Here is an 11,403-nt window from a genome sequence, read left to right as displayed (position 1 = left end):
TTGTTTTGATGTGCTCTTGAATTCGGTTTGCCAGAATTTTATTGAGTATTTTTGCGTCGATATTCATAAGGGAAATTGGTCTGAAGTTCTCTTTCTTTGTTGTGTCTTTGTGTGGTTTAGGTATAAGAGTAATTGTGGCTTCATAGAAGGAATTCGGTAGGGCTCCATCTGTTTCAATTTTGTGGAATAGTTTGGATAATATTGGTATGAGGTCTTCTATGAAGGTTTGATAGAATTCTGCACTAAACCCGTCTGGACCTGGGCTCTTTTTGGTTGGGAGACCTTTAATGACTGCTTCTATTTCCTTAGGAGTTATGGGGTTGTTTAACTGGTTTATCTGTTCCTGATTTAACTTCGATACCTGGTATCTGTCTAGGAAATTGTCCATTTCCTGAAGATTTTCAAATTTTGTTGAATATAGGTTTTTATAGTAAGATCTGATGATTTTTTGAATTTCCTCTGAATCTGTAGTTATGTCTCCCTTTTCGTTTCTGATTTTGTTAATTTGGACACACTCTCTGGGTCCTCTCGTTAGTCTGGCTAAGGGCTTATCTATCTTGTTGATTTTCTCAAAGAATCAACTTTTGGTTCTGTTTATTCTTTCTATGGTCCTTTTTGTTTCTACTTGGCTGATTTCAGCTCTGAGTTTGATCATTTCCTGTCTTCTTCTCCTCCTGGGTGTATTTGCTTCTTTTTGTTCTAGAGCTTTTAGGTGTGCTGTCAAGCTGCTGACATATGCTCTTTCCTGTTTCTTTCTGCAGGCACTCAGCGCTATGAGTTTTCCTCTTAGCACAGCTTTCATTGTGTCCCATAAGTTTGAGTATGTTGTATCTTCATTTTCATTAAATTCTAAAAAGTTTTTAATTTCTTTCTTTATTTCTTCCTTGACCAGGTTATCATTGAGTAGAGCATTGTTCAATTTCCACGTATATGTGGGCATTCTTCCCTTATTGTTATTGAAGACCAGTTTTAGGCCGTGGTGGTCCGATAGCACGCATGGGATTATTTCTATCTTTTTGTACCTGTTGAGGCCCGTTTTTTGACCAATTATATGGTCAATTTTGGAGAAAGTACCATGAGGAGCTGAGAAGAAGGTATATCCTTTTGCTTTAGGATAGAATGTTCTATAAATATCCGTTAAGTCCATTTGGCTCATGACTTCTCTTAGTCTGTCTACATCACTGTTTAATTTCTGTTTCCATGATCTGTCCATTGATGAGAGTGGGGTGTTGAAATCTCCCACTATTATTGTGTGAGGTGCAATGTGTGTTTTGAGCTTTAGTAAGGTTTCTTTTACGTATGTAGGTGCCCTTGTATTTGGGGCATAGATATTTAGGATTGAGAGTTCATCTTGGTTGATTTTTCCTTTGATGAATATGAAGTGTCCTTCCTTATCTTTTTTGATGACTTTTAGTCGGAAATTGATTTTATTTGATATTAGAATGGCTACTCCAGCTTGCTTCTTCTGACCATTTGCTTGGAAAGTTGTTTTCCAGCCTTTCACTCTGAGGTAGTGTCTGTCTTTGTCTCTGAGGTGTGTTTCCTGTAGGCAGCAGAATGCAGGGTCCTCGTTGCATATCCAGTTTGTTAATCTATGTCTTTTTATTGGGGAGTTGAGGCCATTGATATTGAGAGATATTAAGGAATAGTGATTATTGCTTCCCGTTATATTCATATTTGGATGTGAGGTTATGTTTGTGTGCTTTCATTCTCTTTGTTTTGTTGCCAAGACGATTAGTTTCTTGCTTCTTCTAGGGTATAGCTTGCCTCCTTATGTTGGGCTTTACCATTTATTATCCTTTGTAGTGCTGGATTTGTAGAAAGATATTGTGTAAATTTGGTTTTGTCATGGAATATCTTGGTTTCTCCATCAATGTTAATTGAGAGTTTCGCTGGATACAGTAACCTGGGCTGGCATTTGTGTTCTCTTAGGGTCTGTATAACATCAGTCCAGGATCTTCTGGCCTTCATAGTTTCTGGCGAGAAGTCTGGTGTGATTCTGATAGGTCTCCCTTTATATGTTACTTGACCTTTTTCCCTTACTGCTTTTAATATTCTTTCTTTATTTTGTGCGTTTGGTGTTTTGACAATTATGTGACGGGAGGTGTTTCTTTTCTGGTCCAATCTATTTGGAGTTCTGTAGGCTTCTTGTATGTCTATGGGTATCTCTTTTTTTAGGTTAGGGAAGTTTTCTTCTATGATTTTGTTGAACATATTTACTGGTCCTTTGAGTTGGGAGTCTTCACTCTCTTCTATACCTATTATCCTTAGGTTTGATCTTCTCATTGAGTCCTGGATTTCCTGTATGTTTTGGACCAGTAGCTTTTTCCGCTTTACATTATCTTTGACAGTTGAGTCAATGATTTCTATGGAATCTTCTGCTCCTGAGATTCTCTCTTCCATCTCTTGTATTCTGTTGGTGAAGCTTGTATCTACAGCTCCTTGTCTCTTCTTTTGGTTTTCTATATCCAGGGTTGTTTCCATGTGTTCTTTCTTGATTGCTTCTATTTCCATTTTTAATTCCTTCAACTGTTTGATTGTGTTTTCCTGGAATTCTTTCAGGGATTTTTGCGATTCCTCTCTGTAGGCTTTTACTTGTTTATTAATGTTTTCCTGTGCTTCCCTAAGTGTGTTCATGTCTTTCTTGATGTCCTCCAGCATCATGATCAAATATGATTTTGAAACTAGATCTTGCTTTTCTGGTGTGTTTGGATATTCCATGTTTGTTTTGGTGGGAGAATTGGGCTCCGATGATGGCATGTAGTCTTGGTTTCTGTTGCTTGGGTTCCTGCGCTTGCCTCTCGCCATCAGATTATCTCTAGTGTTACTTTGTTCTGCTATTTCTGACAGTGGCTAGACTGTCCTATAAGCCTGTGTGTCAGGAGTGCTGTAGACCTGTTTTCCTCTCTTTCAGTCCGTTATGGGGACAGAGTGTTCTGCTTTCGGGCGTGTAGTTTTTCCTCTCTACAGGTCTTCAGCTGTTCCTGTGGGCCTGTGTCTTGAGTTCACCAGGCAGCTTTCTTGCAGCAGAAAATTTGGTCTTACCTGTGGTCCCGAGGCTCAGGTTTGCTCGCGGGGTGCTGCCCAGGGGCTCTCTGCAGCGGCAGCAACCAGGAAGACCTGTGCCGCCCCTTCCGGGAGCTTCAGTGCACCAGGGTTCCAGATGGTCTTTGGCTTTTTCTTCTGGCGTCCGAGATGTGTGTGCAGGGAGCAGTCTCGTCTGGTTTCCCAGGCTTGTCTGCCTCTCTGAAGGTTTAGCACTCCCTCCCACGGGATTTGGGTGCAGAGAACTGTTTATCCGGTCTGTTTCCTTCAGGGTCCGGCGGTGTCTCTGGCAGGGGTCCTGCCGCTCCTGGGCCCTCCCCCATGGGAGCCCAGAGGCCTTATACAGTTTCCTCTTGGGCCAGGGATGTCGGCAGGGGTGAGCAGTGTTGGTGGTCTCTTCCGCTCTGCAGCCTCAGGAGTGCCCACCTGACCAGGCGGTTGGGTCTCTCTCTCACCGGGTCTGGGAGCAGAGAGCTGCTCACGAGGAGCCATTCTTGATGTAACAGCAAGAGGTAGCTTTATTAACGAGATCCCACGTTTATCGGGATCCCGGGTCGACACGTATCTCACACAGGAGACAGAGGAATCGACCCCGAGCTTCCAAACTCGGGGGTTTATATAGGGGAGGTAAGGGGCATTCACGAGGTTGCACATGATTGGTCAATTCAAATGGTGCACAGTTACTTTTGGTGCGAAATTACATCAGCAAGGAGTACGTGCTCTCCAGCAGCTCGGCAGGCAGGTAGGGTGACTCATCTCACTCAGGGGGCGTGAAGGAAGGGGATGGGGTAGCTACGGATGGTCAGTGTCCTTGGGGCTGATAGCTGGTTTGGCTATCTCTGGCTCTCCCTCAGGCACGTCCCGCCCTGCACATCTGGACTCTGACAATGAGCAACCTTTATGAAACTCTAGTTCTGCACATTCGGGCTCTGACAATGAGTAACCTTTATGAAACTCTAGTTCTACAATAGCAGTGGCCAAACAAGTATGTGGAAAATGTCCACTGGAGTCTTGTGCTTCAGAAGTTAGTAAAAGGCTTTAATATACATTTCCAGATGGACAGCATACAGAGTTCTGAAAACACATGTCCATCAAAACACCTGGAAATGAATATCATTTTTATTTTATTTTCTTGTGCAAATAAGAACTTTTACACTGCTCTTTATTGATTTACTTTTTAAATCATATTTTGAACTGATATTTTAAGACATGATTTTGCTATTTTGAAAACGAAATTAAATGCATGTACCTTAGGTTAATGCCTCTTGGAACTTAATGCTCCTTAAGGAACAATATTAAAATTAACGAGTACAATGAAAGCAGTGCTAAGAGGAAAACTCATATCTTTGAGTGCCTGCAGAAAGAAACAGGCGAGAGCACATATCATCAGCTTGACAGCACCTAAAAGCTCTAGAACAAAAAGAAACAAATAAACCTAGGAGGAGTAGAAGGCAGGAAATAAACTCCATTTGCTTCTGAAAGGGTGTTCTCCCACCCATGTACCCACCCCCACCTCACCTCCACCACCATCCCCCTTCACTGGAGCATCAATTTTCTACAGGATAAAGGACATTCTATCCCACTGAGGCCAGGGTATAGGGGACTGGGGTGGGATGGGGTTTGTGGAGGGGAGACAGGGAAAGAGACAACGTTTGAAATGTATATAAATAAAATAAATCAAGCAAACAAACAAAAAAACTCAAAGAAAACAAAAAGTAACAACTGATTTTGAAACAGAAAAAAAAGGAAAAAGAAACAAAAAGATCGACAAGTGAGGTCTGACATAAAAGCAGCAATGTATAAAAGATAGTTCAGCTGTAGCTTATAACCAAATTATGAAATTATTTCTATATAACTCTTGCTTATATGAGGAGAAATCATAGTTATTAATTAAAAGCACAAATGTTGTATATGTACCTCTATACCAGGCATGAGTTGTATTATTTGACTTTGGATCCATTTCCTCTAGCTGAACTGCCTTGACAGGCTTCAGTATTAGAGGATGTGCATAGTCCTGATGCTTCTTGATGCGTTCGTATTTTTGGTACCCAATGGGCATTTCCCCTTCCCTGAGAATGGGAGGGAGTAGCGGGTAGAGAGGTTTGCGAGGGTGGGACTGGGATTAGAGGAGGGAGTGGGGCTGCAATCAGGATGCAAAGTGAATGTAAAACCTTTTTGGTTATTTTATTTACAATGAAGAAAAGATTTTTCTTCCTTTCTTTAAGTATTAAACTATATTTAATTTACTGAAAACAAGTCCTTTACAGAAAATCATTAGTACTTGTCCAAAATGTTCTTGGGTGCTTTGCTTGTATATTTGTCCTGTGCCTGTCTGGTCCTCTAAGTTCCCTGCGACTAAACTTACAGTTGGTTTCAAGCACTGTGTTAGGTGGTAGAAAATGAACCAGGGGCCTCTTGAAGTGTAAACAGTGCTGTTAACCCTGAATCATCTCTCCTGCTCAACATTAGCATTTTTAATAACACAAATCTGAAAATAACTACAATTAGAAACAAACAAACAAGCAAACCAAAAAGCCCAACTCAATAGCACTGTGCTTTGAATTGATTCTGTAAAATGAAAGTTAGAGTTTTTGGGTTGTTTATGAAGATCTCAAATAGTCATAAAACAGACCTAGTCATGTTTCCTCAGATTGAATTCTATTAGGAAAGACTACAGTAGCTACTCAGAATTAGTTCTGTCAATCTCTGCAACACTTTCTAACTTCAAGCAACTTTGAGGTCTGTGGCCTTGTCCCTTGCAATCCTGCTGCAAAACAAACCACCCAGTGCCTTATATGCATTTTTTAATAATAGTAAAATTTGATATTAAATTTCAATGACTTAGAAAGTATGCCATTGGAGACAGAAATTTATAGAAAAAAGCACAATTTGAAAAACAGCAGTAATGAAATTCAATACTATTCTTTTAAATTGAAAGATATATTGTACCAAAACATCAAACTGGGTAAATTACTTAAGAAGAGTAGAACATCTAGGAAGTAGAAAGCCACACTTGTCTTATATAGGCTTAAATGATCAAATCTTCATTCCTAACTTATTTTAGAGAACAGGGGAAAAGGTAACAAAATGAAGGTCATCAATCAGCAGAAATCTACATTTATTATTTCAAATTAACAGGGTTCGATATTTTTCGTAATACCATACCAAACTATCTTTTACTCTAGAAGATTTTCCTCTTGTAAAAATTCCTATGCCATCAATTTTCTCATATTATAACTAAAAAGTATTCTGTTTTGTAAGCACCTTCAACTTTGTATTCTGAAGGTTGAGATGCCAGAGTTTCGTTAGAAGAACTATTGACCACACTTGGCTTATTATGTTGGTTAAATAATAGGCTGCATTCTTGAAAGTTTCCTCTGCCAAGATTTTCTCTGGTATCTCACAAAACATGTATTTGAAAAATGAGACCTATGTATAATAGTGGTTTGATGAAGTTCAAGAGACCAATGGGCAGGTTTAGCATTTTATTATGAATGGATTTTCATAGAGTTCCATATTGTGTATTCGATTAAGATAACATTGTGCAGCTTTAGTTTTTAATACCAAGGATGAAAAACAAATCCTTATTCTAACTCCACTGCTAATTGGAGGGGGGAATTTTAAAAGGTAGTCACTTTCTTTAGCCCTGTTGAAAGATAGAGTTTTAAATTAGCTCAAAACTCAGCAACAGGATCTGACTCAGGAAGACAGATTGTTAAAAATGCAGGAGAACTGGTTCAGAGACACTGACCCTCCTGCTTATCACCAGACTGAGTAAATGAGTAATGGGTTTTGTTCTGCCCCAGTCTCCTTTGTGCCCTCCAGTCATTGTGTCCTGCAGAGAGTATTCCAGGAAACTGGCCTCAAAGCCTAACCAGATGTGTTTCAGATGCAGACATTTACCCTAAAGGACAATCGAGATCTGTTCTCAGGAGAAAGAGAGCTTGACCTTTTCCCTCATTTAAACCCTAAAGTCTTAAGAACAATTCTGTGACTTTGAGAGTTTCCCCTTGTGACATTTTTGGTATTTCCTTTTGACATACCCCCATCTCCTGGAGCTTGTGACTTCTTCCTTTAAAAAACCCTTCTCCCAGCCACTCGGGGTCACACCTCTGTCTCCTGCGTGGGATACGTGTCGGCCCGGAGATCTCCATAATAGATCTCGGTAATAAACCTCGCCTTTGCATATTACATCCAAAATGGTCTCTCGGTGTCTGGGGTCCGAGACTTCCCGAGACTTGAGTAAGGGTCTCTCTCTTCGGGGATCTTTCACTGTAAGACCCACTACTTTGCTTTCAGTGTTCTTATATAAAATCTCCCTGTCTGCTGGGACTGCTAATTCTCTGGTAAAGGAAAGTTCTCTGTTCCAGCTAACCTGGAGATCAGTTTAGTGTATTTGGTTTGAGAGTGACCTGTGACATGCTTAGACCAGGGCACCATTCCACATCATCAGAACTAAGAAAAAAGTAAATGTGCATTGTAGCAGCTTGAGGTTCCGTTTTCATTGATCTCTTCTTCATCCTCATCTTGAAAAGCCTCTTCCCTGTCATTGACCATGGCATCCTGGTACTGCTGGTACTTGGAGACCAGGTCTTTCCTGTTACTATCAGCCTTGGTGAACTCCCTTTCGCTCATGTCCTCACTGGTGAACCAGTGCAGGAAGGTCTTATGATGGAACATGGCTGAGAACTGATCTGAGATGCACTTGAATAGCTCCTGGATGTTAGTGCTATTGCCAATGAGGGTGGAGGCTATCTTGAGGCCCAGTGGTGGGATGTCACACATATCTACCTTAATCTTGTTAGGAATGCACTCAACAATGTAGTTTCTGTTCTTGTTCTGCATGGCCAGCATCTACACATCCACCTCCTTCATTGGCATGGAGCCCCTGAAGACAGTAGTGATGGTCAGGTGGCATCCATGGCATGGGTCACAGGCAGCCATTATGTTGTTAGCATCAGCATCTCCTGTGTCAACTCAGGCACTGTCAGGGCACCAAACTGCTGATTACCTTGGGCTGTGATGGAGGATGAAGAAATGCAAGCATGGGAAGGGCACCATCTTCATAGCTAGCTTGCTCAGGTCAGTATTGAGTTGGCCAGGGAAACACAATGACTTGGTGACACACCTCAAGGTAGCAACACTGCTTGCATGAGTTACCCATAGATTGGTGCCTTATTCAGCCAGCATAGGAGAAGCTTCTTCCTGCAACAGATGGGAACAAATACAGAGACTCACAGTAAGACCTTGAAACACCACTCTAAGCAGGTTGTCTCTGTTTAGAAATAAATCCCTCCCCTGTGTGCTCAGGGAACACCATGGAAGAAGAAGCAGAAAGAGTGTATGATCCAGAGGGGACGGAGGATACAAAGAAAAACAAGGCCTTTTAAATCAACAGGATCAATGCACATATGGAGTCATAGAAATTGAGGTAGTACATACGGGGCACATACGGGTCTGCACCAGATGGAGTCCTAGAGCTGAAGGGAGAAACAACCACCTGCCTCCATCCCTAATCCAGAAACTATCTACAGTTGATAACCACTTGTAAGTGAAAATCTAGTTTTCTCCAGTGGAGTCTCGGTGTGTATAGAAATACTCTTAAGTGTAGGCCACATGAGTAGATAGCCAACATAAAACAAACACAACAGCATCTTGTCTTGTGACTTCTCAGGGATTAAACATATATTTATTTATTAATATATAATTATAAATATACATAATTATTATTTTAAATTTTTTGCTTCTTTTTATTATTGTTTCTATAATATTGATTTTACACACACACACACACACACACACACACACACACACACACACACACACACACTTTTGCCCTATAGGTCCTTTGCATACATATAATGGCTTCTAGTTTAGTGTTTTCATAGGATCCCTGGGTATGCAAAAGAGTGGGTCTGTTGTGCTTTCTCTGTTTGTTCTTCCTTCTGTTTAGTTTGCTCAACTACCTATGTATTAATTTTGTTATATTACCCCTTAGAAGCCTGTTTGTTTTCTAATGAGAGAAGGAAAGGGGCTGTATCTGGATTGGATGGAGGTGGGGAGGCATAGAGGGTGGTGAAATGTAATCAAGATATACTGTGTGAGAAAAATGTATTTTCAATAAAACAGAAAAAAGGAGATATTTGAAGTGGGATAATGTGTACATGAGACTAAGAAAATTATCTTTTTCTGAAAAAAATAGTTATTTTTTAACTATTTCTGTGATACAAACAATTGCAAGATGAAGAGTAAAAGAACACAGAGGAATCATTTTAAAGAGAAGGTCTAGCCAAGAAAAAGTAAGTGTAGACATATCCATGTGCGTCAGTGGGTACAGAGCAAATATATTTCTAGGTCTATCCTACTGTATACTGAGTATGAAGCAGGTGGTACTTTTCAAGTTCTTATGGGTCCATGCCAAAAAGTGTAAATTTCTCAGTGGGCATATTTTTGACACTTAATTTCCCAGAGAATCCTCATATGGTTTAGAAGAAGAAATCTTAATTTTGAGGTGATGGTTTAATGTGATTGGTATTAGAGGGTCATATCTGGATAAGATTAGAATATTTTTACATAGTACGGTTATAAGCAATAGGACCTAGAAGACAGAATGTGAAAAAGAATAACATTCAGTTCCTCAATGATCCTGCTTTGATGATCATAAGTTGTATATACTTTTGACCTAATGTGGGGAGGAAGGCTGACTTCATTCTAAGATTTAATCATGAAAAAATGAATAGCACCTTATAATTACATTAGGTATTATAAGATATGTTATATGGTACTAGTGAGAAAACACTGTTCTGATAATGAATACTATGTATGAGTAATTTTGATATTAATTAGCTTTTGATATTCTGATTGACCTAAAGAAGAAAGCTACCATATTTTTTACCAACTACGGAAAGAGAAAATGTTACATAGTATAGTATTGAGTTTGGCCTCTAGGCTACAGCAAAAAAAAAAAAAAAAAAAAAAAAAAAAAAAAAAAAAAAAAAAAAAAAAAAAGATAGCCTCTGAGGTCACAGGACAAGCTGCTCATTTCTCAATTTAGAGAAACACACTGGAAATTATAAAGAATTCAGTGGGACCAAAGTCCAGAAACAGAAGCAACAAATGGAGGCAGCATGAAAATCTAATCTATTTGGCAAATTGTTGGGCCACACTATAAATTATTTAGACGTAAGAATGCAAGTGGTTTTTAGTGTGCTAGAGACTCAAAATTTTTTGAGATTTACTTCTTGTACTTCTTTTTTTTCTTTTTCCATCTTTATTAACTTGGGTATTTCTTATTTACATTTCTATTGTTATTCCCTTTCCCGGTTTCTGGGCCAACATCCCCCTAGCCCCTTTCCCTCCCCTTCTATATGGGTGTTCCCCTCCCCATCCTCCCCCCATTACCGCCCTCCCCCCAACAATCACATTCACTGAGGGTTCAGTCTTGGCAGGACCAAGAGCTTCCCCTTCCACTGGTGCTCTTACTAGGCTATTCATTGCTACTTATGCGGTTGGAGGCCAAGGTCAGTCCATGTAGGTCCCTACAATATATCCTGTAGACTGGATGAATATGCCTTTGTATGGCCAGCTGAGGAAGTGAAATATCTAATATGATAGATGGACAGAGCAATCTGTGCTTCAAAATAAAGCCTTCAAAAGAAAAATTATTAATATTTAACATATTCTAAGTGACATATGATTTCACTACAGTTCAAACAAATTGGGAAGGTGAATAGACAACCCCCTGCCCCCACTCTAGCTTTCTAAGATTTGGCAGTAAAACGCCAAGTAGCATACGTGCCTCACTTTTTTTTCCTTGCCTGAGTTATAAAATTTTTAAGAAGGCCTCATGAAGTAGTTAAGAAAGACTCACCAAGATGCATTATATAATGATTCTTCTCATTTCCCACTAGAAGGCTTCTATGTTAATAGCACAGGGATACTAAAGATAATATTACATATTTGAAAGAAGAAAGAAGACAAAAATGAAGAATAGCAAAAGTTTCAGCTTTTAACACCTATGGATATAGTGAATACAACATGAATCGTAATCAGAAAAATATAAAATATCATAATGCATGCAGATATTAGTTCTTTATAAATCAAGACATCATACCATGCTTTCAATAAAACAAAAACTATGAAATACCATGAATATTTAGAATTAGCTTTTAATATGGAATATATTTAGGAATTATCAGTGTAGGCAATTAAAATACCTATGCATAATATATTAAGACTCTTAAAAATAGAATGGAAAAATACAAACATTAACTGTAGTTTAAATAGATACATCAGAGCAAATGAAGTTAAATAAATAAATTCTTTTAAACAACCCACTAACTTAGAATTCTATAGTCA

The 11,403-nt window shown here is 39.3% G+C and overlaps 1 pseudogene; it reads right to left on the bottom strand.

Moving 5' to 3' along the window:
* Window positions 1-7,500: 7,500 nt before the first annotated feature.
* Magebl1-ps1 (MAGE family member B-like 1, pseudogene 1) lies at window positions 7,501-10,925 on the bottom strand (annotated as a pseudogene).
* Between the last annotated feature and the right edge of the window lie 478 nt (window positions 10,926-11,403).

The sequence above is a fragment of the Rattus norvegicus genome, chromosome X (assembly GCF_021556685.1).
Source record: "Rattus norvegicus strain SHRSP/BbbUtx chromosome X, alternate assembly SHRSP_T2T, whole genome shotgun sequence".
NCBI lineage: Eukaryota > Metazoa > Chordata > Mammalia > Rodentia > Muridae > Rattus > Rattus norvegicus.
The sequence above is the reverse complement of the archived record's forward strand: the minus strand, read 5'-3'. Positions and strand labels throughout refer to the sequence as shown.